This window comes from Taudactylus pleione, unplaced genomic scaffold (assembly GCF_031769625.1).
Source record: "Taudactylus pleione unplaced genomic scaffold, aTauple2 ptg000967l, whole genome shotgun sequence".
Lineage (NCBI taxonomy): Eukaryota > Metazoa > Chordata > Amphibia > Anura > Myobatrachidae > Taudactylus > Taudactylus pleione.
Window position 1 is genome coordinate 6,840,001 of NW_028285368.1, and position 20,824 is coordinate 6,860,824.

Consider the following 20,824-nt stretch of genomic DNA (forward strand, 5'->3'; position numbering starts at 1 on the left):
TTAGAACTTGGATGGGAGACCACCTGGGAATACCAGGTGCTGTAGGTAATTTTATACTGCCATAACATTCTTTTCTATTACATTTTACATTTAATTTATTCAACTTATCAATGAATTTACTTGAGTAAAGAAGTAAAAGAGGTCTAAAGTTAAAGTTTTTGTGCACCTACAGCCAAACCACACTGGACATGCCCAATCTCATCTGATCTTGGAAGCTATGCAGTGTTGGGCCTGATTAGTACTTGGAAGGGAGACCACCTGGGAACACCAGGTGCTGTAGGTAATTTTATACTGCCATAACATTCTTTTCTATTACATTTTACATTTCATTTTTAAACTTATCAATGAATTTACTTGAGTTAAGAAGTAAAAGAGGACTAAAGTTAATGTTTTTGAGCACCTACAGCCAAACCACACTGGACATGCCCAATCTCGTCTGATCTTTGAAGCTATGCAGTGTTGGGCCTGGTTAGTACTTGGATGGGAGACCACCTGGGAATACCAGGTGCTGTATGTAATTTAATTCAGCCATAACATTCTTTTCTATTACATTTTACATTAAATTTTTTCAACTTATCAATGAATTTACTTGAGTTAAGAAGTAAAAGAGGTCTAAAGTTAATGTTTTTGAGCACCTACAGCCAAACCACACTGGACATGCCCAATCTCGTCTTATCTTGGAAGCTATGCAGTATTGGGCCTGATAAGTACTTGGATGGGAGACCACCTGGGAATACCAGGTGCTGTAGGTAATTTTATACTGCCTTAACATTCTTTTCCATTACATTTTACAATTAATTTTTTCAACTTATCAATGAATTTACTTGAGTTAAGAAGTAATAGAGGTCTAAAGTTAATGATTTTGAGCACCTACAGCCAAACCACACTGGACATGCCCAATCTCGTCTGATCTTGGAAGCTATGCAGTGTTGGGCCTGGTTAGTACTTGGATGGGAGACCACCTGGGAATACCAAGTGCTGTAGGTAATTTTATACTGCCATGACATTCTTTTCTATTACATTTTACATTTAATTTTTTCAACTTATCAATGAATTTACTTGAGTAAAGAAGTAATAGAGGTCTAAAGTTAATGTTTTTGTGCACCTACAGCCCAACCACACTGGCCATGCCCAATCTCGTCTGATCTTGGAAGCTATGCAGTGTTGGTCCTGGTTAGTACTTGGATGGGAGACCACATGGGAATACCAGGAGCTGTAGGTAATTTTATACTGCCATAACATTCTTTTCTATTACATTTTACATTTAATTTTTTCAACTTATCAATGAATTTACTTGAGTATAGAAGTAAAAGAGGTCTAAAGTTAATGTTTTTGAGCACCTACAGCCAAACCACACTGGATATGCCCAATCTCATCTGCTCTTGGAAGCTATGCAGTGTTGGGCCTGGTTAGTACTTGGATGGGAGACCACCTGGGAATACCAGGTGCTGTAGGTAATTTTATACTGCCATAACATTCTTTTCTATTACATTTTACAATTAATTTTTTCAACTTATCAATCAATTTACTTGAGTTAAGAAGTAATAGAGGTCTAAAGTTAATGTTTTTGAGCACCTACAGCCAAACCACACTGGACATGCCCAATCTCGTCTGATCTTGGAAGCTATGCAGTGTTGGGCCTGGTTAGTACTTGGATGGGAGACCACTTGGGAATACCAGGAGCAGTAGGTAATTTTATACTGCCATAACATTCTTTTCTGTTACATTTTACATTTCATTTTTTCAACTTATCAATAGAATGTACTTGAGTTAAGAAGTAAAAGAGGTCTAAAGTTAATGTTTTTGAGCACCTACAGCCAAACCACACTGGGAATGCCTAATCTCGTCTGATCTTGGAAGCTATTCAGTGTTGGGCCTGGTTAGAACTTGGATGGGAGACCACCTGGGAATACCAGGTGCTGTAGGTCATTTTATACTGCCATAACATTCTTTTCTATTACATTTTACATTTAATTTATTCAACTTATCAATGAATTTACTTGAGTAAAGAAGTAAAAGAGGTCTAAAGTTAAAGTTTTTGTGCACCTACAGCCAAACCACACTGGACATGCCCAATCTCATCTGATCTTGGAAGCTATGCAGTGTTGGGCCTGGTTAGTACTTGGATGGGAGACCACCTGGGAATACCAGGTGCTGTATGTAATTTAATTCAGCCATAACATTCTTTTCTATTACATTTTACATTAAATTTTTTCAACTTATCAATGAATTTACTTGAGTTAAGAAGTAAAAGAGGTCTAAAGTTAATGTTTTTGAGCACCTACAGCCAAACCACACTGGGCATGCCCAATCTCATCTGATCTTGGAAGCTATGCAGTGTTGGGCCTGGTTAGTACTTGGATGGGAGACCACCTGGTAATACCATTTGTTGTAGGTAATTTTATACTGCCATAACATTCTTTTCTGTTACATTATACATTTCATTTTTAAACTTATCAATGAATTTACTTGCGTTAAGAAGTAAAAGAGGTCTAAAGTTAAAGTTTTTGAGCACCTACAGCCAAACCACACTGGACATGCCCAATCTCATCTGATCTTGGAAGCTGTGCAGTGTGGGGCTTGGTTAGTACTTGGATGGGAGACCACCTGGGAATACCAGGTGCTGTAGGTAATTTTATACTGACATAACATTCTTTTCTATTACATTTTACATTTAATTTTTTCAACTTATCAATGAATTTACTTGAGTTAAGAAGTAAAAGAGCTCTAAAGTTAACGTTTTTGAGCACCTACAGCCAAACCACACTGGACATGCCCAATCTCATCTGATCTTGGAAGCTATGCAGTGTTGGGCCTGGTTAGTACTTGGATGGGAGACCACTTGGGAATACCAGGTGCTGTAGGTAATTTTATACTGCCATGACATTCTTTTCTATTACATTTTACATTTAATTTTTTCAACTTGTCAATGAATTTACTTGAGTTAAGAAGTAATAGAGGTCTAAAGTTAATGTTTTTGATCACCTACAGCCCAACCACACTGGACATGCCCAATCTCGTCTGATCTTGGAAGCTATGCAGTGTTGGGCCTGGTTAGTACTTGGATGGGAGACCACATGGGAATACCAGGAGCTGTAGGTAATTTTATACTGCCATAACATTCTTTTCTATTACATTTTACATTTAATTTTTTCAACTTATCAATGAATTTACTTGAGTAAAGAAGTAAAAGAGGTCTAAAGTTAATGTTTTTGAGCACCTACAGCCAAACCACACTGGATCTGCCCAATCTCATCTGCTCTTGGAAGCTATGCAGTGTTGGGCTTGGTTAGTACTTGGATGGGAGACCACCTGGGAATACCAGGTGCTGTAGGTAATTTTATACTGCCATAACATTCTTTTCTATTACATTTTACAATTAATTTTTTCAACTTATCAATCAATTTACTTGAGTTAAGAAGTAATAGAGGTCTAAAGTTAATGTTTTTGAGCACCTACAGCCAAACCACACTGGACATGCCCAATCTCGTCTGATCTTGGAAGCTATGCAGTGTTGGGCCTGGTTAGTACTTGGATGGGAGACCACTTGGGAATACCAGGAGCAGTAGGTAATTTTATACTGCCATAACATTCTTTTCTGTTACATTTTACATTTCATTTTTTCAACTTATCAATAGAATGTACTTGAGTTAAGAAGTAAAAGAGGTCTAAAGTTAATGTTTTTGAGCACCTACAGCCAAACCACACTGGGAATGCCCAATCTCGTCTGATCTTGGAAGCTATTCAGTGTTGGGCCTGGTTAGAACTTGGATGGGAGACCACCTGGGAATACCAGGTGCTGTAGGTAATTTTATACTGCCATAACATTCTTTTCTATTACATTTTACATTTAATTTATTCAACTTATCAATGAATTTACTTGAGTAAAGAAGTAAAAGAGGTCTAAAGTTAAAGTTTTTGTGCACCTACAGCCAAACCACACTGGACATGCCCAATCTCATCTGATCTTGGAAGCTATGCAGTGTTGGGCCTGGTTAGTACTTGGAAGGGAGACCACCTGGGAACACCAGGTGCTGTAGGTAATTTTATACTGCCATAACATTCTTTTCTATTACATTTTACATTTCATTTTTAAACTTATCAATGAATTTACTTGAGTTAAGAAGTAAAAGAGGACTAAAGTTAATGTTTTTGAGCACCTACAGCCAAAACACACTGGACATGCCCAATCTCGTCTGATCTTTGAAGCTATGCAGTGTTGGGCCTGGTTAGTACTTGGATGGGAGACCACCTGGGAATACCAGGTGCTGTATGTAATTTAATTCAGCCATAACATTCTTTTCTATTACATTTTACATTAAATTTTTTCAACTTATCAATGAATTTACTTGAGTTAAGAAGTAAAAGAGGTCTAAAGTTAATGTTTTTGAGCACCTACAGCCAAACCACACTGGGCATGCCCAATCTCATCTGATCTTGGAAGCTATGCAGTGTTGGGCCTGGTTAGTACTTGGATGGGAGACCACCTGGTAATACCATTTGCTGTAGGTAATTTTATACTGCCATAACATTCTTTTCTGTTACATTTTACATTTCATTTTTAAACTTATCAATGAATTTACTTGCGTTAAGAAGTAAAAGAGGTCTAAAGTTAAAGTTTTTGAGCACCTACAGCCAAACCACACTGGACATGCCCAATCTCATCTGATCTTGGAAGCTGTGCAGTGTGGGGCTTGGTTAGTACTTGGATGGGAGACCACCTGGGAATACCAGGTGCTGTAGGTAATTTTATACTGACATAACATTCTTTTCTATTACATTTTACATTTAATTTTTTCAACTTATCAATGAATTTACTTGAGTTAAGAAGTAAAAGAGGTCTAAAGTTAATGTTTTTGAGCACCTACAGCCAAACCACACTGGACATGCCCAATCTCGTCTTATCTTGGAAGCTATGCAGTATTGGGCCTGATAAGTACTTGGATGGGAGACCACCTGGGAATACCAGGTGCTGTAGGTAATTTTATACTGCCTTAACATTCTTTTCCATTACATTTTACAATTAATTTTTTCAACTTATCAATGAATTTACTTGAGTTAAGAAGTAATAGAGGTCTAAAGTTAATGATTTTGAGCACCTACAGCCAAACCACACTGGACATGCCCAATCTCGTCTGATCTTGGAAGCTATGCAGTGTTGGGCCTGGTTAGTACTTGGATGGGAGACCACCTGGGAATACCAAGTGCTGTAGATAATTTTATACTGCCATGACATTCTTTTCTATTACATTTTACATTTAATTTTTTCAACTTATCAATGAATTTACTTGAGTAAAGAAGTAATAGAGGTCTAAAGTTAATGTTTTTGTGCACCTACAGCCCAACCACACTGGCCATGCCCAATCTCGTCTGATCTTGGAAGCTATGCAGTGTTGGTCCTGGTTAGTACTTGGATGGGAGACCACATGGGAATACCAGGAGCTGTAGGTAATTTTATACTGCCATAACATTCTTTTCTATTACATTTTACATTTAATTTTTTCAACTTATCAATGAATTTACTTGAGTAAAGAAGTAAAAGAGGTCTAAAGTTAATGTTTTTGAGCACCTACAGCCAAACCACACTGGATATGCCCAATCTCATCTGCTCTTGGAAGCTATGCAGTGTTGGGCCTGGTTAGTACTTGGATGGGAGACCACCTGGGAATACCAGGTGCTGTAGGTAATTTTATACTGCCATAACATTCTTTTCTATTACATTTTACAATTAATTTTTTCAACTTATCAATCAATTTACTTGAGTTAAGAAGTAATAGAGGTCTAAAGTTAATGTTTTTGAGCACCTACAGCCAAACCACACTGGACATGCCCAATCTCGTCTGATCTTGGAAGCTATGCAGTGTTGGGCCTGGTTAGTACTTGGATGGGAGACCACTTGGGAATACCAGGAGCAGTAGGTAATTTTATACTGCCATAACATTCTTTTCTGTTACATTTTACATTTCATTTTTTCAACTTATCAATAGAATGTACTTGAGTTAAGAAGTAAAAGAGGTCTAAAGTTAATGTTTTTGAGCACCTACAGCCAAACCACACTGGGAATGCCTAATCTCGTCTGATCTTGGAAGCTATTCAGTGTTGGGCCTGGTTAGAACTTGGATGGGAGACCACCTGGGAATACCAGGTGCTGTAGGTCATTTTATACTGCCATAACATTCTTTTCTATTACATTTTACATTTAATTTATTCAACTTATCAATGAATTTACTTGAGTAAAGAAGTAAAAGAGGTCTAAAGTTAAAGTTTTTGTGCACCTACAGCCAAACCACACTGGACATGCCCAATCTCATCTGATCTTGGAAGCTATGCAGTGTTGGGCCTGGTTAGTACTTGGATGGGAGACCACCTGGGAATACCAGGTGCTGTAGGTAATTTTATACTGCCATAACATTCTTTTCTATTACATTTTACATTTCATTTTTAAACTTATCAATGAATTTACTTGAGTTAAGAAGTAAAAGAGGACTAAAGTTAATGTTTTTGAGCACCTACAGCCAAACCACACTGGACATGCCCAATCTCGTCTGATCTTTGAAGCTATGCAGTGCTGGGCCTGGTTAGTACTTGGATGGGAGACCACCTGGGAATACCAGGTGCTGTATGTAATTTTATTCAGCCATAACATTCTTTTCTATTACATTTTACATTAAATTTTTTCAACTTATCAATGAATTTACTTGAGATAAGAAGTAAAAGAGGTCTAAAGTTAATGTTTTTGAGCACCTACAGCCAAACCACACAGGGCATTCCCAATTTCATCTGATCTTGGAAGCTATGCAGTGTTGGGCCTGGTTAGTACTTGGATGGGAGACCACCTGGTAATACCATTTACTGTAGGTAATTTTATACTGCCATAACATTCTTTTCTGTTACATTTTACATTTCATTTTTAAACTTATCAATGAATTTACTTGCGTTAAGAAGTAAAAGAGGTCTAAAGTTAAAGTTTTTGATCACCTACAGCCAAACCACACTGGACATGCCCAATCTCATCTGATCTTGGAAGCTGTGCAGTGTTGGGCTTGGTTAGTACTTGGATGGGAGACCATCTGGGAATACCAGGTGCTGTAGCGAATTTTATACTGACATAACATTCTTTTCTATTACATTTTACATTTAATTTTTTCAACTTATCAATGAATTTACTTGAGTTAAGAAGTAAAAGAGGTCTAAAGTTAATGTTTTTGAGCACCTACAGCCAAACCACACTGGACATGCCCAATCTCGTCTTATCTTGGAAGCTATGCAGTATTGGGCCTGATAAGTACTTGGATGGGAGACCACCTGGGAATCCCAGGTGCTGTAGGTAATTTTATACTGCCATAACATTCTTTTCTATTACATTTTACAATTAATTTTTTCAACTTATCAATGAATTTACTTGAGTTAAGAAGTAATAGAGGTCTAAAGTTAATGTTTTTGAGCACCTACAGCCAAACCACACTGGACATGCCCAATCTCGTCTGATCTTGGAAGCTATGCAGTGTTGGGCCTGGTTAGTACTTGGATGGGAGACCACCTGGGAATACCAGGTGCTGTAGGTAATTTTATACTGACATAACATTCTTTTCTATTACATTTTACATTTAATTTTTTCAACTTATCAATGAATGTACTTGAGTTTAGAAGTAAAAGAGGTCTAAAGTTAATGTTTTTGAGCACCTACAGCCAAACCACACTGGGCATGCCCAATCTCGTCTGATCTTGGAAGCTATTCAGTGTTGGGCCTGGTTAGAACTTGGATGGGAGATCACCTGGGAATACCAGGTGCTGTAGGTAATTTTATACTGCCATAACATTCTTTTCTATTACATTTTACATTTAATTTATTCAACTTATCAATGAATTTACTTGAGTAAAGAAGTAAAAGAGGTCTAAAGTTAAAGTTTTTGTGCACCTACAGCCAAACCACACTGGACATGCCCAATCTCATCTGATCTTGGAAGCTATGCAGTGTTGGGCCTGGTTAGTACTTGGATGGGAGACCACCTGGGAATACCAGGTGCTGTAGGTAATTTTATACTGCCATAACATTCTTTTCTATTACATTTTACATTTCATTTTTAAACTTATCAATGAATTTACTTGAGTTAAGAAGTAAAAGAGGTCTAAAGTTAATGTTTTTGAGCACCTACAGCCAAACCACACTGGGCATGCCCAATCTCATCTGATCTTGGAAGCTATGCAGTGTTGGGCCTGGTTAGTACTTGGATGGGAGACCACCTGGTAATACCATTTGCTGAAGGTAATTTTATACTGCCATAACATTCTTTTCTGTTACATTTTACATTTCATTTTTAAACTTATCAATGAATTTACTTGCGTTAAGAAGTAAAAGAGGTCTAAAGTTAAAGTTTTTGAGCACCTACAACCAAACCACACTGGACATGCCCAATCTCATCTGATCTTGGAAGCTGTGCAGTGTGGGGCTTGGTTAGTACTTGGATGGGAGACCACCTGGGAATACCAGGTGCTGTAGGTAATTTTATACTGCCATGACATTCTTTTCTATTACATTTTACATTTAATTTTTTCAACTTATCAATGAATTTACTTCAGTTAAGAAGTAATAGAGGTCTAAAGTTAATGTTTTTGAGCACATACAGCCCAACCACACTGGACATGCCCAATCTCGTCTGATCTTGGAAGCTCTGCAGTGTTGGGCCTGGTTAGTACTTGGATGGGAGACCACATGGGAATACCAGGAGCTGTAGGTAATTTTATACTGCCATAACATTCTTTTCTATTACATTTTACATTTAATTTTTTCAACTTATCAATGAATTTACTTGAGTAAAGAAGTAAAAGAGGTCTAAAGTTAATGTTTTTGAGCACCTACAGCCAAACCACACTGGATATGCCCAATCTCATCTGCTCTTGAAAGCTATGCAGTGTTGGGCTTAGTTAGTACTTGGATGGGAGACCACCTGGGAATACCAGATGCTGTAGGTAATTTTATACTGACATAACATTCTTTTCTATTACATTTTACATTTAATTTTTTCAACTTATCAATGAATTTACTTGAGTTAAGAAGTAAAAGAGGTCTAAAGTTAATGTTTTTGAGCACCTACAGCCAAACCACACTGGACATGCCCAATCTCGTCTGATCTTGGAAGCTATTCAGTGTTGGGCCTGGTTAGTACTTGGATGGGAGACCACCTGGGAATACCAGGTGCTGTAGGTAATTTTATACTGCCATAACATTCTTTTCTACTACATTTTACATTTCATTTTTAAACTTATCAATGAATTTACTTGAGTTAAGAAGTAAAAGAGGTCTAAAGTTAATGTTTTTGGGCACCTACAGCCAAACCACACTGGAAATGCCCAATCTCGTCTGATCTTGGAAGCTATGCAGTGTTCGGCCTGATTAGTACTTGGATGGGAGACCACCTGGGAATACCAGGTGCTGTAGGTAATTTTATACTGACATAACATTATTTTCTATTACATTTTACATTTAATTTTTTCAACTTATCAATGAATGTACTTGAGTTTAGAAGTAAAAGAGGTCTAAAGTTAATGTTTTTGAGCACCTACAGCCAAACCACACTGGGCATGCCCAATCTCGTCTGATCTTGGAAGCTATTCAGTGTTGGGCCTGGTTAGAACTTGGATGGGAGATCACCTGGGAATACCAGGTGCTGTAGGTAATTTTATACTGCCATAACATTCTTTTCTATTACATTTTACATTTAATTTATTCAACTTATCAATGAATTTACTTGAGTAAAGAAGTAAAAGAGGTCTAAAGTTAAAGTTTTTGTGCACCTACAGCCAAACCACACTGGACATGCCCAATCTCATCTGATCTTGGAAGCTATGCAGTGTTGGGCCTGGTTAGTACTTGGATGGGAGACCACCTGGTAATACCATTTGCTGAAGGTAATTTTATACTGCCATAACATTCTTTTCTGTTACATTTTACATTTCATTTTTAAACTTATCAATGAATTTACTTGCGTTAAGAAGTAAAAGAGGTCTAAAGTTAAAGTTTTTGAGCACCTACAGCCAAACCACACTGGACATGCCCAATCTCATCTGATCTTGGAAGCTGTGCAGTGTGGGGCTTGGTTAGTACTTGGATGGGAGACCACCTGGGAATACCAGGTGCTGTAGGTAATTTTATACTGACATAACATTCTTTTCTATTACATTTTACATTTAATTTTTTCAACTTATCAATGAATTTACTTGAGTTAAGAAGTAAAAGAGGTCTAAAGTTAATGTTTTTGAGCACCTACAGCCAAACCACACTGGACATGCCCAATCTCGTCTTATCTTGGAAGCTATGCAGTATTGGGCCTGATAAGTACTTGGATGGGAGACCACCTGGGAATACCAGGTGCTGTAGGTAATTTTATACTGCCATAACATTCTTTTCTATTACATTTTACAATTAATTTTTTCAACTTATCAATGAATTTACTTGAGTTAAGAAGTAATAGAGGTCTAAAGTTAATGTTTTTGAGCACCTACAGCCAAACCACACTGGACATGCCCAATCTCGTCTGATCTTGGAAGCTATGCAGTGTTGGGCCTGGTTAGTACTTGGATGGGAGACCACCTGGGAATACCAGGTGCTGTAGGTAATTTTATACTGCCATGACATTCTTTTCTATTACATTTTACATTTAATTTTTTCAACTTATCAATGAATTTACTTGAGTTAAGAAGTAATAGAGGTCTAAAGTTAATGTTTTTGAGCACCTACAGCCCAACCACACTGGACATGCCCAATCTCGTCTGATCTTGGAAGCTATGCAGTGTTGGGCATGGTTAGTACTTGGATGGGAGACCACATGGGAATACCAGGAGCTGTAGGTAATTTTATACTGCCATAACATTCTTTTCTATTACATTTTACATTTAATTTTTTCAACTTATCAATGAATTTACTTGAGTAAAGAAGTAAAAGAGGTCTAAAGTTAATGTTTTTGAGCACCTACAGCCAAACCACACTGGATATGCCCAATCTCATCTGCTCTTGGAAGCTATGCAGTGTTGGGCCTGGTTAATACTTGGATGGGAGACCACCTGGGAATACCAGGTGCTGTAGGTAATTTTATACTGCCATAACATTCTTTTCTATTACATTTTACAATTAATTTTTTCAACTTATCAATCAATTTACTTGAGTTAAGAAGTATTAGAGGTCTAAAGTTAATGTTTTTGAGCACCTACAGCCAAACCACACTGGACATGCCCAATCTCATCTGATCTTGGAAGCTATGCAGTGTTGGGCCTGGTTAGTACTTGGATGGGAGACCACTTGGGAATACCAGGTGCTGTAGGTCATTTTATACTGCCATAACATTCTTTTCTATTACATTTTACATTTAATTTATTCAACTTATCAATGAATTTACTTGAGTAAAGAAGTAAAAGAGGTCTAAAGTTAAAGTTTTTGTGCACCTACAGCCAAACCACACTGGACATGCCCAATCTCATCTGATCTTGGAAGCTATGCAGTGTTGGGCCTGGTTAGTACTTGGATGGGAGACCACCTGGGAATACCAGGTGCTGTATGTAATTTTATTCAGCCATAACATTCTTTTCTATTACATTTTACATTAAATTTTTTCAACTTATCAATGAATTTACTTGAGTTAAGAAGTAAAAGAGGTCTAAAGTTAATGTTTTTGAACACCTACAGCCAAACCACACTGGGCATGCCCAATCTCATCTGATCTTGGAAGCTATGCAGTGTTGGGCCTGGTTAGTACTTGGATGGGAGACCACCTGGTAATACCATTTGCTGTAGGTAATTTTATACTGCCATAACATTCTTTTCTGTTACATTTTACATTTCATTTTTAAACTTATCAATGAATTTACTTGCGTTAAGAAGTAAAAGAGGTCTAAAGTTAAAGTTTTTGAGCATCTACAGCCAAACCACACTGGACATGCCCAATCTCATCTGATCTTGGAAGCTGTGCAGTGTTGGGCTTGGTTAGTACTTGGATGGGAGACCACCTGGGAATACCAGGTGCTGTAGGTAATTTTATACTGACATAACATTCTTTTCTATTACATTTTACATTTAATTTTTTCAACTTATCAATGAATTTACTTGAGTTAAGAAGTAAAAGAGGTCTAAAGTTAATGTTTTTGAGCACCTACAGCCAAACCACACTGGACATGCCCAATCTCGTCTTATCTTGGAAGCTATGCAGTATTGGGCCTGATAAGTACTTGGATGGGAGACCACCTGGGAATACCAGGTGCTGTAGGTAATTTTATACTGCCATAACATTCTTTTCTATTACATTTTACAATTAATTTTTTCAACTTATCAATGAATTTACTTGAGTTAAGAAGTAATAGAGGTCTAAAGTTAATGTTTTTGAGCACCTACAGCCCAACCACACTGGACATGCCCAATCTCGTCTGATCTTGGAAGCTATGCAGTGTTGGGCCTGGTTAGTACTTGGATGGGAGACCACATGGGAATACCAGGAGCTGTAGGTAATTTTATACTGCCATAACATTCTTTTCTATTACATTTTACATTTAATTTTTTCAACTTATCAATGAATTTACTTCAGTAAAGAAGTAAAAGAGGTCTAAAGTTAATGTTTTTGAGCACCTACAGCCAAACCACACTGGATATGCCCAATCTCATCTGCTCTTGGAAGCTATGTAGTGTTGGGCTTAGTTAGTACTTGGATGGGAGACCACCTGGGAATACCAGACGCTGTATGTAATTTTATACTGACATAACATTCTTTTCTATTACATTTTACATTTAATTTTTTCAACTTATCAATGAATTTACTTGAGTTAAGAAGTAAAAGAGGTCTAAAGTTAATGTCTTTGAGCACCTACAGCCAAACCACACTGGACATGCCCAATCTTGTCTGATCTTGGAAGCTATGCAGTGTTGGGCCTGGTTAGTACTTGGATGGGAGACCACCTGGGAATACCAGGTGCTGTAGGTAATTTTATACTGACATAACATTCTTTTCTATTACATTTTACATTTCATTTTTTCAACTTATCAATGAATTTACTTGAGTTAAGAAGTAAAAGAGGTCTAAAGTTAATGTTTTTGAGCACCTACAGCCAAACCACACTGGAAATGCCCAATCTCGCCTGATCTTGGAAGCTATGCAGTGTTCGGCCTGATTAGTACTTGGATGGGAGACCACCTGGGAATACCAGGTGCTGTAGGTAATTTTATACTGACATAACATTATTTTCTATTACATTTTACATTTAATTTTTTCAACTTATCAATGAATGTACTTGAGTTAAGAAGTAAAAGAGGTCTAAAGTTAATGTTTTTGAGCACCTACAGCCAAACCGCACTGGGCATGCCCAATCTCGTCTGATCTTGGAAGCTATTCAGTGTTGGGCCTGGTTAGAACTTGGATGGGAGACCACCTGGGAATACCAGGTGCTGTAGGTAATTTTATACTGCCATAACATTCTTTTCTATTACATTTTACATTTCATTTTTAAACTTATCAATGAATTTACTTGAGTTAAGAAGTAAAAGAGGACTAAAGTTAATGTTTTAGAGCACCTACAGCCAAACCACACTGGACATGCCCAATCTCATCTGATCTTGGAAGCTATGCAGTGTTGGGCCTGGTTAGTACTTGGATGGGAGACCACCTGGGAATACCAGGTGCTGTATGTAATTTTATTCAGCCATAACATTCTTTTCTATTACATTTTACATTAAATTTTTTCAACTTATCAATGAATTTACTTGAGTTAAGAAGTAAAAGAGGTCTAAAGTTAATGTTTTTGAACACCTACAGCCAAACCACACTGGGCATGCCCAATCTCATCTGATCTTGGAAGCTATGCAGTGTTGGGCCTGGTTAGTACTTGGATGGGAGACCACCTGGTAATACCATTTGCTGTAGGTTATTTTATACTGCCATAACATTCTTTTCTGTTACATTTTACATTTCATTTTTAAACTTATCAATGAATTTACTTGCGTTAAGAAGTAAAAGAGGTCTAAAGTTAAAGTTTTTGAGAATCTACAGCCAAACCACACTGGACATGCCCAATCTCATCTGATCTTGGAAGCTGTGCAGTGTTGGGCTTGGTTAGTACTTGGATGGGAGACCACCTGGGAATACCAGGTGCTGTAGGTAATTTTATACTGACATAACATTCTTTTCTATTACATTTTACATTTAATTTTTTCAACTTATCAATGAATTTACTTGAGTTAAGAAGTAAAAGAGGTCTAAAGTTAATGTATTTGAGCACCTACAGCCAAACCACACTGGACATGCCCAATCTCGTCTTATCTTGGAAGCTATGCAGTATTGGGCCTGATAAGTACTTGGATGGGAGACCACCTGGGAATACCAGGTGCTGTAGGTAATTTTATACTGCCATAACATTCTTTTCTATTACATTTTACAATTAATTTTTTCAACTTATCAATGAATTTACTTGAGTTAAGAAGTAATAGAGGTCTAAAGTTAATGTTTTTGAGCACCTACAGCCAAACCACACTGGACATGCCCAATCTCGTCTGATCTTGGAAGCTATGCAGTGTTGGGCCTGGTTAGTACTTGGATGGGAGACCACCTGGGAATACCAGGTGCTGTAGGTAATTTTATACTGCCATGACATTCTTTTCTATTACATTTTACATTTAATTTTTTCAACTTATCAATGAATTTACTTGAGTTAAGAAGTAATAGAGGTCTAAAGTTAATGTTTTTGAGCACCTACAGCCCAACCACACTGGACATGCCCAATCTCGTCTGATCTTGGAAGCTATGCAGTGTTGGGCCTGGTTAGTACTTGGATGGGAGACCACATGGGAATACCAGGAGCTGTAGGTTATTTTATACTGCCATAACATTCTTTTCTATAACATTTTACATTTAATTTTTTCAACTTATCAATGAATTTACTTCAGTATAGAAGTAAAAGAGGTCTAAAGTTAATGTTTTTGAGCACCTACAGCCAAACCACACTGGATATGCCCAATCTCATCTGCTCTTGGAAGCTATGTAGTGTTGGGCTTAGTTAGTACTTGGATGGGAGACCACCTGGGAATACCAGATGCTGTATGTAATTTTATACTGACATAACATTCTTTTCTATTACATTTTACATTTAATTTTTTCAACTTATCAATGAATTTACTTGAGTTAAGAAGTAAAAGAGGTCTAAAGTTAATGTCTTTGAGCACCTACAGCCAAACCACACTGGACATGCCCAATCTTGTCTGATCTTGGAAGCTATGCAGTGTTGGGCCTGGTTAGTACTTGGATGGGAGACCACCTGGGAATACCAGGTGCTGTAGGTAATTTTATACTGACATAACATTCTTTTCTATTACATTTTACATTTCATTTTTTCAACTTATCAATGAATTTACTTGAGTTAAGAAGTAAAAGAGGTCTAAAGTTAATGTTTTTGAGCACCTACAGCCAAACCACACTGGAAATGCCCAATCTCGTCTGATCTTGGAAGCTATGCAGTGTTCGGCCTGATTAGTACTTGGATGGGAGACCACCTGGGAATACCAGGTGCTGTAGGTAATTTTATACTGACATAACATTATTTTCTATTACATTTTACATTTAATTTTTTCAACTTATCAATGAATGTACTTGAGTTAAGAAGTAAAAGAGGTCTAAAGTTAATGTTTTTGAGCACCTACAGCCAAACCGCACTGGGCATGCCCAATCTCGTCTGATCTTGGAAGGTATTCAGTGTTGGGCCTGGTTAGAACTTGGATGGGAGACCACCTGGGAATACCAGGTGCTGTAGGTAATTTTATACTGCCATAACATTCTTTTCTATTACATTTTACATTTCATTTTTAAACTTATCAATGAATTTACTTGAGTTAAGAAGTAAAAGAGGACTAAAGTTAATGTTTTAGAGCACCTACAGCCAAACCACACTGGACATGCCCAATCTCATCTGATCTTGGAAGCTATGCAGTGTTGGGCCTGGTTAGTACTTGGATGGGAGACCACCTGGGAATACCAGGTGCTGTATGTAATTTTATTCAGCCATAACATTCTTTTCTATTACATTTTACATTAAATTTTTTCAACTTATCAATGAATTTACTTGAGTTAAGAAGTAAAAGAGGTCTAAAGTTAATGTTTTTGAACACCTACAGCCAAACCACACTTGGCATGCCCAATCTCATCTGATCTTGGAAGCTATGCAGTGTTGGGCCTGGTTAGTACTTGGATGGGAGACCACCTGGTAATACCATTTGCTGTAGGTAATTTTATACTGCCATAACATTCTTTTCTGTTACATTTTACATTTCATTTTTAAACTTATCAATGAATTTACTTGCGTTAAGAAGTAAAAGAGGTCTAAAGTTAAAGTTTTTGAGCATCTACAGCCAAACCACACTGGACATGCCCAATCTCATCTGATCTTGGAAGCTGTGCAGTGTTGGGCTTGGTTAGTACTTGGATGGGAGACCACCTGGGAATACCAGGTGCTGTAGGTAATTTTATACTGACATAACATTCTTTTCTATTACATTTTACATTTAATTTTTTCAACTTATCAATGAATTTACTTGAGTTAAGAAGTAAAAGAGGTCTAAAGTTAATGTTTTTGAGCACCTACAGCCAAACCACACTGGACATGCCCAATCTCGTCTTATCTTGGAAGCTATGCAGTATTGGGCCTGATAAGTACTTGGATGGGAGACCACCTGGGAATACCAGGTGCTGTAGGTAATTTTATACTGCCATAACATTCTTTTCTATTACATTTTACAATTAATTTTTTCAACTTATCAATGAATTTACTTGAGTTAAGAAGTAATAGAGGTCTAAAGTTAATGTTTTTGAGCACCTACAGCCAAACCACACTGGACATGCCCAATCTCGTCTGATCTTGGAAGCTATGCAGTGTTGGGCCTGGTTAGTACTTGGATGGGAGACCACCTGGGAATACCAGGTGCTGTAGGTAATTTTATACTGCCATGACATTCTTTTCTATTACATTTTACATTTAATTTTTTCAACTTATCAATGAATTTACTTGAGTTAAGAAGTAATAGAGGTCTAAAGTTAATGTTTTTGAGCACCTACAGCCCAACCACACTGGACATGCCCAATCTCGTCTGATCTTGGAAGCTATGCAGTGTTGGGCCTGGTTAGTACTTGGATGGGAGACCACATGGGAATACCAGGAGCTGTAGGTAATTTTATACTGCCATAACATTCTTTTCTATAACATTTTACATTTAATTTTTTCAACTTATCAATGAATTTACTTCAGTAAAGAAGTAAAAGAGGTCTAAAGTTAATGTTTTTGAGCACCTACAGCCAAACCACACTGGATATGCCCAATCTCATCTGCTCTTGGAAGCTATGTAGTGTTGGGCTTAGTTAGTACTTGGATGGGAGACCACCTGGGAATACCAGATGCTGTATGTAATTTTATACTGACATAACATTCTTTTCTATTACATTTTACATTTAATTTTTTCAACTTATCAATGAATTTACTTGAGTTAAGAAGTAAAAGAGGTCTAAAGTTAATGTCTTTGAGCACCTACAGCCAAACCACACTGGACATGCCCAATCTTGTCTGATCTTGGAAGCTATGCAGTGTTGGGCCTGGTTAGTACTTGGATGGGAGACCACCTGGGAATACCAGGTGCTGTAGGTAATTTTATACTGACATAACATTCTTTTCTATTACATTTTACATTTCATTTTTTCAACTTATCAATGAATTTACTTGAGTTAAGAAGTAAAAGAGGTCTAAAGTTAATGTTTTTGAGCACCTACAGCCAAACCACACTGGAAATGCCCAATCTCGTCTGATCTTGGAAGCTATGCAGTGTTCGGCCTGATTAGTACTTGGATGGGAGACCACCTGGGAATACCAGGTGCTGTAGGTAATTTTATACTGACATAACATTATTTTCTATTACATTTTACATTTAATTTTTTCAACTTATCAATGAATGTACTTGAGTTAAGAAGTAAAAGAGGTCTAAAGTTAATGTTTTTGAGCACCTACAGCCAAACCGCACTGGGCATGCCCAATCTCGTCTGATCTTGGAAGCTATTCAGTGTTGGGCCTGGTTAGAACTTGGATGGGAGACCACCTGGGAATACCAGGTGCCTCGGGTAATTTTATACTGCCATAACATTCTTTTCTTTTACATTTTACATTTCATTTTTAAACTAATCAATGAATTTACTTGAGTTAAGAAGTAAAAGAGGACTAAAGTTAATGTTTTAGAGCACCTACAGCCAAACCACACTTGACATGCCCAATCTCGTCTGATCTTGGAAGCTATGCAGTGTTGTGCCTGGTTAGTACTTGGATGGGAGACCACCTGGGAATACCAGTTGCTGTATGTAATTTTATTCAGCCATAACATTCTTTTCTATTTCATTTTACATTAAATTTTTTCAACTTATCAATGAATTTACTTGAGTTAAGAAGTAAAAGAGGTCTAAAGTTAATGTTTTTGAGCACCTACAGCCAAATCACACTGGGCATGCCCAATCTCATCTGATCTTGGAAGCTATGCAGTGTTGGGCCTGGTTAGTACTTGGATGGGAGACCACCTGGTAATACCATTTGCTGTAGGTAATTTTATACTGCCATAACATTCTTTTCTGTTACATTTTACATTTCATTTTTAAACTTATCAATGAATTTACTTGCGTTAAGAAGTAAAAGAGGTCTAAAGTTAAAGTTTTTGAGCACCTACAGCCAAACCACACTGGACATGCCCAATTTCATCTGATCTTGGAAGCTGTGCAGTGTGGGGCTTGGTTAGTACTTGGATGGGAGACCACCTGGGAATACCAGGTGCTGTAGGTAATTTTATACTGACATAACATTCTTTTCTATTACATTTTACATTTAATTTTTTCAACTTATCAATGAATTTACTTGAGTTAAGAAGTAAAAGAGGTCTAAAGTTAATGTGTTTGAGCACCTACAGCCAAACCACACTGGACATGCCCAATCTCGTCTTATCTTGGAAGCTATGCAGTATTGGGCCTGATAAGTACTTGGATGGGAGACCACCTGGGAATACCAGGTGCTGTAGGTAATTTTATACTGCCATAACATTCTTTTCTATTACATTTTACAATTAATTTTTTCAACTTATCAATGAATTTACTTGAGTTAAGAAGTAATAGAGGTCTAAAGTTAATGTTTTTGAGCACCTACAGCCAAACCACACTGGACATGCCCAATCTCGTCTGATCTTGGAAGCTATGCAGTGTTGGGCCTGGTTAGTACTTGGATGGGAGACCACCTGGGAATACCAAGTGCTGTAGGTAATTTTATACTGCCATGACATTCTTTTCTATTACATTTTACATTTAATTTTTTCAACTTATCAATGAATTTACTTGAGTTAAGAAGTAATAGAGGTCTAAAGTTAATGTTTTTGTGCACCTACAGCCCAACCACACTGGACATGCCCAATCTCGTCTGATCTTGGAAGCTATGCAGTGTTGGGCCTGGTTAGTACTTGGATGGGAGACCACATGGGAATACCAGGAGCTGTAGGTAATTTTATACTGCCATAACATTCTTTTCTATTACATTTTACATTTAATTTTTTCAACTTATCAATGAATTTACTTGAGTAAAGAAGTAAAAGAGGTCTAAAGTTAATGTTTTTGAGCACCTACAGCCAAACCACACTGGATATGCCCAATCTCATCTGCTCTTGGAAGCTATGCAGTGTTGGGCCTGGTTAGTACTTGGATGGGAGACCACCTGGGAATACCAGGTGCTGTAGGTAATTTTATACTACCATAACATTCTTTTCTATTACATTTGACAATTAATTTTTTTAAATTATCAATCAATTTACTTGAGTTAAGGAGTAATAGAGGTCTAAAGTTAATGTTTTTGAGCACCTACAGCCAAACCACACTGGACATGCCCAATCTCGTCTGATCTTGGAAGCTATGCAGTGTTGGGCCTGGTTAGTACTTGGATGGGAGACCACTTGGGAATACCAGGAGCAGTAGGTAATTTTATACTGCCATAACATTCTTTTCTGTTACATTTTACATTTCATTTTTTCAACTTATCAATAGAATGTACTTGAGTTAAGAAGTAAAAGAGGTCTAAAGTTAATGTTTTTGAGCACCTACAGCCAAACCACACTGGGAATGCCCAATTTCGTCTGATCTTGGAAGCTATTCAGTGTTGGGCCTGGTTAGAACTTGGATGGGAGACCACCTGGGAATACCAGGTGCTGTAGGTCATTTTATACTGCCATAACATTCTTTTCTATTACATTTTACATTTAATTTATTCAACTTATCAATGAATTTACTTGAGTAAAGAAGTAAAAGAGGTCTAAAGTTAAAGTTTTTGTGCACCTACAGCCAAACCACACTGGACATGCCCAATCTCATCTGATCTTGGAAGCTATGCAGTGTTGGGCCTGGTTAGTACTTGGATGGGAGACCACCTGGGAATACCAGGTGCTGTAGGTAATTTTATACTGCCATAACATTCTTTTCTATTACATTTTACATTTCATTTTTAAACTTATCAATGAATTTACTTGAGTTAAGAAGTAAAAGAGGACTAAAGTTAATGTTTTTGAGCACCTACAGCCAAACCACACTGGACATGCCCAATCTCGTCTGATCTTTGAAGCTATGCAGTGTTGGGCCTGGTGAGTACTTGGATGGGAGACCACCTGGGAATACCAGGTGCTGTATGTAATTTTATTCAGCCATAACATTCTTTTCTATTACATTTTACATTAAATTTTTTCAACTTATCAATGAATTTACTTGAGTTAAGAAGTAAAAGAGGTCTAAAGTTAATGTTT

General features: G+C 37.3%; 10 non-coding genes and 77 pseudogenes across 10 annotated transcripts; all 87 read left to right on the forward strand.

The window, feature by feature from the left end:
* The window catches only part of LOC148460136 (5S ribosomal RNA), a 119-nt pseudogene extending 71 nt beyond the window's left edge, over positions 1-48 (forward strand).
* A 116-nt stretch (positions 49-164) lies between these two features.
* Positions 165-283, forward strand: LOC148460137 (5S ribosomal RNA; annotated as a pseudogene).
* A 115-nt stretch (positions 284-398) lies between these two features.
* On the forward strand, positions 399-517 carry LOC148460138 (5S ribosomal RNA; annotated as a pseudogene).
* A 116-nt stretch (positions 518-633) lies between these two features.
* LOC148460139 (5S ribosomal RNA) lies at positions 634-752 on the forward strand (annotated as a pseudogene).
* A 116-nt stretch (positions 753-868) lies between these two features.
* LOC148460140 (5S ribosomal RNA) lies at positions 869-987 on the forward strand (annotated as a pseudogene).
* A 116-nt stretch (positions 988-1,103) lies between these two features.
* Positions 1,104-1,222, forward strand: LOC148460141 (5S ribosomal RNA; annotated as a pseudogene).
* Positions 1,223-1,338: 116 nt separating this feature from the next.
* On the forward strand, positions 1,339-1,457 carry LOC148460142 (5S ribosomal RNA; annotated as a pseudogene).
* Positions 1,458-1,573: 116 nt separating this feature from the next.
* Positions 1,574-1,692, forward strand: LOC148460143 (5S ribosomal RNA; annotated as a pseudogene).
* Positions 1,693-1,809: 117 nt separating this feature from the next.
* LOC148460144 (5S ribosomal RNA) lies at positions 1,810-1,928 on the forward strand (annotated as a pseudogene).
* A 116-nt stretch (positions 1,929-2,044) lies between these two features.
* LOC148460145 (5S ribosomal RNA) lies at positions 2,045-2,163 on the forward strand (annotated as a pseudogene).
* A 116-nt stretch (positions 2,164-2,279) lies between these two features.
* LOC148460146 (5S ribosomal RNA) lies at positions 2,280-2,398 on the forward strand (annotated as a pseudogene).
* Positions 2,399-2,513: 115 nt separating this feature from the next.
* Positions 2,514-2,632, forward strand: LOC148460147 (5S ribosomal RNA; annotated as a pseudogene).
* A 116-nt stretch (positions 2,633-2,748) lies between these two features.
* On the forward strand, positions 2,749-2,867 carry LOC148460148 (5S ribosomal RNA). Its single transcript, XR_015874377.1, has one exon. It is a non-coding gene; the product is annotated as a 5S ribosomal RNA (ribosomal RNA).
* Positions 2,868-2,983: 116 nt separating this feature from the next.
* On the forward strand, positions 2,984-3,102 carry LOC148460149 (5S ribosomal RNA; annotated as a pseudogene).
* Positions 3,103-3,218: 116 nt separating this feature from the next.
* On the forward strand, positions 3,219-3,337 carry LOC148460150 (5S ribosomal RNA; annotated as a pseudogene).
* A 116-nt stretch (positions 3,338-3,453) lies between these two features.
* On the forward strand, positions 3,454-3,572 carry LOC148460151 (5S ribosomal RNA; annotated as a pseudogene).
* A 117-nt stretch (positions 3,573-3,689) lies between these two features.
* LOC148460152 (5S ribosomal RNA) lies at positions 3,690-3,808 on the forward strand (annotated as a pseudogene).
* A 116-nt stretch (positions 3,809-3,924) lies between these two features.
* LOC148460153 (5S ribosomal RNA) lies at positions 3,925-4,043 on the forward strand. The gene has a single exon (XR_015873959.1). It is a non-coding gene; the product is annotated as a 5S ribosomal RNA (ribosomal RNA).
* Positions 4,044-4,158: 115 nt separating this feature from the next.
* Positions 4,159-4,277, forward strand: LOC148460154 (5S ribosomal RNA; annotated as a pseudogene).
* A 116-nt stretch (positions 4,278-4,393) lies between these two features.
* On the forward strand, positions 4,394-4,512 carry LOC148460155 (5S ribosomal RNA; annotated as a pseudogene).
* A 115-nt stretch (positions 4,513-4,627) lies between these two features.
* On the forward strand, positions 4,628-4,746 carry LOC148460156 (5S ribosomal RNA; annotated as a pseudogene).
* A 116-nt stretch (positions 4,747-4,862) lies between these two features.
* LOC148460157 (5S ribosomal RNA) lies at positions 4,863-4,981 on the forward strand (annotated as a pseudogene).
* Positions 4,982-5,097: 116 nt separating this feature from the next.
* LOC148460158 (5S ribosomal RNA) lies at positions 5,098-5,216 on the forward strand (annotated as a pseudogene).
* Positions 5,217-5,332: 116 nt separating this feature from the next.
* LOC148460159 (5S ribosomal RNA) lies at positions 5,333-5,451 on the forward strand (annotated as a pseudogene).
* Positions 5,452-5,567: 116 nt separating this feature from the next.
* LOC148460160 (5S ribosomal RNA) lies at positions 5,568-5,686 on the forward strand (annotated as a pseudogene).
* A 116-nt stretch (positions 5,687-5,802) lies between these two features.
* On the forward strand, positions 5,803-5,921 carry LOC148460161 (5S ribosomal RNA; annotated as a pseudogene).
* Positions 5,922-6,038: 117 nt separating this feature from the next.
* LOC148460162 (5S ribosomal RNA) lies at positions 6,039-6,157 on the forward strand (annotated as a pseudogene).
* A 116-nt stretch (positions 6,158-6,273) lies between these two features.
* On the forward strand, positions 6,274-6,392 carry LOC148460163 (5S ribosomal RNA). The gene has a single exon (XR_015874231.1). It is a non-coding gene; the product is annotated as a 5S ribosomal RNA (ribosomal RNA).
* A 115-nt stretch (positions 6,393-6,507) lies between these two features.
* LOC148460164 (5S ribosomal RNA) lies at positions 6,508-6,626 on the forward strand (annotated as a pseudogene).
* A 350-nt stretch (positions 6,627-6,976) lies between these two features.
* LOC148460165 (5S ribosomal RNA) lies at positions 6,977-7,095 on the forward strand (annotated as a pseudogene).
* A 116-nt stretch (positions 7,096-7,211) lies between these two features.
* Positions 7,212-7,330, forward strand: LOC148460166 (5S ribosomal RNA; annotated as a pseudogene).
* Positions 7,331-7,446: 116 nt separating this feature from the next.
* On the forward strand, positions 7,447-7,565 carry LOC148460167 (5S ribosomal RNA). The gene has a single exon (XR_015873063.1). It is a non-coding gene; the product is annotated as a 5S ribosomal RNA (ribosomal RNA).
* A 116-nt stretch (positions 7,566-7,681) lies between these two features.
* On the forward strand, positions 7,682-7,800 carry LOC148460168 (5S ribosomal RNA; annotated as a pseudogene).
* A 116-nt stretch (positions 7,801-7,916) lies between these two features.
* Positions 7,917-8,035, forward strand: LOC148460169 (5S ribosomal RNA). The gene has a single exon (XR_015874232.1). It is a non-coding gene; the product is annotated as a 5S ribosomal RNA (ribosomal RNA).
* Positions 8,036-8,150: 115 nt separating this feature from the next.
* Positions 8,151-8,269, forward strand: LOC148460170 (5S ribosomal RNA; annotated as a pseudogene).
* Positions 8,270-8,384: 115 nt separating this feature from the next.
* LOC148460171 (5S ribosomal RNA) lies at positions 8,385-8,503 on the forward strand (annotated as a pseudogene).
* A 116-nt stretch (positions 8,504-8,619) lies between these two features.
* Positions 8,620-8,738, forward strand: LOC148460172 (5S ribosomal RNA; annotated as a pseudogene).
* Positions 8,739-8,854: 116 nt separating this feature from the next.
* LOC148460173 (5S ribosomal RNA) lies at positions 8,855-8,973 on the forward strand (annotated as a pseudogene).
* A 116-nt stretch (positions 8,974-9,089) lies between these two features.
* Positions 9,090-9,208, forward strand: LOC148460174 (5S ribosomal RNA; annotated as a pseudogene).
* A 115-nt stretch (positions 9,209-9,323) lies between these two features.
* LOC148460175 (5S ribosomal RNA) lies at positions 9,324-9,442 on the forward strand (annotated as a pseudogene).
* A 116-nt stretch (positions 9,443-9,558) lies between these two features.
* LOC148460176 (5S ribosomal RNA) lies at positions 9,559-9,677 on the forward strand (annotated as a pseudogene).
* A 116-nt stretch (positions 9,678-9,793) lies between these two features.
* Positions 9,794-9,912, forward strand: LOC148460177 (5S ribosomal RNA; annotated as a pseudogene).
* A 115-nt stretch (positions 9,913-10,027) lies between these two features.
* On the forward strand, positions 10,028-10,146 carry LOC148460178 (5S ribosomal RNA; annotated as a pseudogene).
* Positions 10,147-10,262: 116 nt separating this feature from the next.
* On the forward strand, positions 10,263-10,381 carry LOC148460179 (5S ribosomal RNA; annotated as a pseudogene).
* Positions 10,382-10,497: 116 nt separating this feature from the next.
* Positions 10,498-10,616, forward strand: LOC148460180 (5S ribosomal RNA). The gene has a single exon (XR_015873064.1). It is a non-coding gene; the product is annotated as a 5S ribosomal RNA (ribosomal RNA).
* A 116-nt stretch (positions 10,617-10,732) lies between these two features.
* On the forward strand, positions 10,733-10,851 carry LOC148460181 (5S ribosomal RNA; annotated as a pseudogene).
* A 116-nt stretch (positions 10,852-10,967) lies between these two features.
* Positions 10,968-11,086, forward strand: LOC148460182 (5S ribosomal RNA; annotated as a pseudogene).
* A 116-nt stretch (positions 11,087-11,202) lies between these two features.
* LOC148460183 (5S ribosomal RNA) lies at positions 11,203-11,321 on the forward strand. The gene has a single exon (XR_015874084.1). It is a non-coding gene; the product is annotated as a 5S ribosomal RNA (ribosomal RNA).
* Positions 11,322-11,437: 116 nt separating this feature from the next.
* LOC148460184 (5S ribosomal RNA) lies at positions 11,438-11,556 on the forward strand (annotated as a pseudogene).
* Positions 11,557-11,672: 116 nt separating this feature from the next.
* Positions 11,673-11,791, forward strand: LOC148460185 (5S ribosomal RNA; annotated as a pseudogene).
* A 115-nt stretch (positions 11,792-11,906) lies between these two features.
* On the forward strand, positions 11,907-12,025 carry LOC148460186 (5S ribosomal RNA; annotated as a pseudogene).
* Positions 12,026-12,141: 116 nt separating this feature from the next.
* On the forward strand, positions 12,142-12,260 carry LOC148460187 (5S ribosomal RNA; annotated as a pseudogene).
* Positions 12,261-12,376: 116 nt separating this feature from the next.
* Positions 12,377-12,495, forward strand: LOC148460188 (5S ribosomal RNA; annotated as a pseudogene).
* A 116-nt stretch (positions 12,496-12,611) lies between these two features.
* Positions 12,612-12,730, forward strand: LOC148460189 (5S ribosomal RNA; annotated as a pseudogene).
* A 116-nt stretch (positions 12,731-12,846) lies between these two features.
* On the forward strand, positions 12,847-12,965 carry LOC148460190 (5S ribosomal RNA; annotated as a pseudogene).
* Positions 12,966-13,081: 116 nt separating this feature from the next.
* On the forward strand, positions 13,082-13,200 carry LOC148460191 (5S ribosomal RNA; annotated as a pseudogene).
* Positions 13,201-13,316: 116 nt separating this feature from the next.
* LOC148460192 (5S ribosomal RNA) lies at positions 13,317-13,435 on the forward strand (annotated as a pseudogene).
* A 115-nt stretch (positions 13,436-13,550) lies between these two features.
* Positions 13,551-13,669, forward strand: LOC148460193 (5S ribosomal RNA; annotated as a pseudogene).
* A 116-nt stretch (positions 13,670-13,785) lies between these two features.
* LOC148460194 (5S ribosomal RNA) lies at positions 13,786-13,904 on the forward strand (annotated as a pseudogene).
* A 115-nt stretch (positions 13,905-14,019) lies between these two features.
* Positions 14,020-14,138, forward strand: LOC148460195 (5S ribosomal RNA; annotated as a pseudogene).
* A 116-nt stretch (positions 14,139-14,254) lies between these two features.
* LOC148460196 (5S ribosomal RNA) lies at positions 14,255-14,373 on the forward strand (annotated as a pseudogene).
* Positions 14,374-14,489: 116 nt separating this feature from the next.
* On the forward strand, positions 14,490-14,608 carry LOC148460197 (5S ribosomal RNA). Its single transcript, XR_015873066.1, has one exon. It is a non-coding gene; the product is annotated as a 5S ribosomal RNA (ribosomal RNA).
* A 116-nt stretch (positions 14,609-14,724) lies between these two features.
* Positions 14,725-14,843, forward strand: LOC148460198 (5S ribosomal RNA; annotated as a pseudogene).
* A 116-nt stretch (positions 14,844-14,959) lies between these two features.
* LOC148460199 (5S ribosomal RNA) lies at positions 14,960-15,078 on the forward strand (annotated as a pseudogene).
* A 116-nt stretch (positions 15,079-15,194) lies between these two features.
* Positions 15,195-15,313, forward strand: LOC148460200 (5S ribosomal RNA; annotated as a pseudogene).
* A 116-nt stretch (positions 15,314-15,429) lies between these two features.
* Positions 15,430-15,548, forward strand: LOC148460201 (5S ribosomal RNA; annotated as a pseudogene).
* Positions 15,549-15,664: 116 nt separating this feature from the next.
* On the forward strand, positions 15,665-15,783 carry LOC148460202 (5S ribosomal RNA; annotated as a pseudogene).
* Positions 15,784-15,898: 115 nt separating this feature from the next.
* LOC148460203 (5S ribosomal RNA) lies at positions 15,899-16,017 on the forward strand (annotated as a pseudogene).
* Positions 16,018-16,133: 116 nt separating this feature from the next.
* LOC148460204 (5S ribosomal RNA) lies at positions 16,134-16,252 on the forward strand (annotated as a pseudogene).
* A 115-nt stretch (positions 16,253-16,367) lies between these two features.
* Positions 16,368-16,486, forward strand: LOC148460205 (5S ribosomal RNA; annotated as a pseudogene).
* Positions 16,487-16,602: 116 nt separating this feature from the next.
* Positions 16,603-16,721, forward strand: LOC148460206 (5S ribosomal RNA; annotated as a pseudogene).
* A 116-nt stretch (positions 16,722-16,837) lies between these two features.
* On the forward strand, positions 16,838-16,956 carry LOC148460207 (5S ribosomal RNA). The gene has a single exon (XR_015873067.1). It is a non-coding gene; the product is annotated as a 5S ribosomal RNA (ribosomal RNA).
* A 116-nt stretch (positions 16,957-17,072) lies between these two features.
* On the forward strand, positions 17,073-17,191 carry LOC148460208 (5S ribosomal RNA; annotated as a pseudogene).
* Positions 17,192-17,307: 116 nt separating this feature from the next.
* On the forward strand, positions 17,308-17,426 carry LOC148460209 (5S ribosomal RNA; annotated as a pseudogene).
* Positions 17,427-17,542: 116 nt separating this feature from the next.
* Positions 17,543-17,661, forward strand: LOC148460210 (5S ribosomal RNA; annotated as a pseudogene).
* A 116-nt stretch (positions 17,662-17,777) lies between these two features.
* Positions 17,778-17,896, forward strand: LOC148460211 (5S ribosomal RNA; annotated as a pseudogene).
* Positions 17,897-18,246: 350 nt separating this feature from the next.
* On the forward strand, positions 18,247-18,365 carry LOC148460212 (5S ribosomal RNA; annotated as a pseudogene).
* A 116-nt stretch (positions 18,366-18,481) lies between these two features.
* LOC148460213 (5S ribosomal RNA) lies at positions 18,482-18,600 on the forward strand (annotated as a pseudogene).
* Positions 18,601-18,715: 115 nt separating this feature from the next.
* On the forward strand, positions 18,716-18,834 carry LOC148460214 (5S ribosomal RNA; annotated as a pseudogene).
* A 116-nt stretch (positions 18,835-18,950) lies between these two features.
* On the forward strand, positions 18,951-19,069 carry LOC148460215 (5S ribosomal RNA; annotated as a pseudogene).
* Positions 19,070-19,185: 116 nt separating this feature from the next.
* Positions 19,186-19,304, forward strand: LOC148460216 (5S ribosomal RNA; annotated as a pseudogene).
* Positions 19,305-19,420: 116 nt separating this feature from the next.
* On the forward strand, positions 19,421-19,539 carry LOC148460217 (5S ribosomal RNA; annotated as a pseudogene).
* Positions 19,540-19,655: 116 nt separating this feature from the next.
* LOC148460218 (5S ribosomal RNA) lies at positions 19,656-19,774 on the forward strand (annotated as a pseudogene).
* Positions 19,775-19,890: 116 nt separating this feature from the next.
* LOC148460219 (5S ribosomal RNA) lies at positions 19,891-20,009 on the forward strand (annotated as a pseudogene).
* Positions 20,010-20,126: 117 nt separating this feature from the next.
* On the forward strand, positions 20,127-20,245 carry LOC148460220 (5S ribosomal RNA; annotated as a pseudogene).
* A 116-nt stretch (positions 20,246-20,361) lies between these two features.
* Positions 20,362-20,480, forward strand: LOC148460221 (5S ribosomal RNA). Its single transcript, XR_015874233.1, has one exon. It is a non-coding gene; the product is annotated as a 5S ribosomal RNA (ribosomal RNA).
* A 115-nt stretch (positions 20,481-20,595) lies between these two features.
* Positions 20,596-20,714, forward strand: LOC148460222 (5S ribosomal RNA; annotated as a pseudogene).
* The last annotated feature ends 110 nt before the right edge of the window (positions 20,715-20,824 follow it).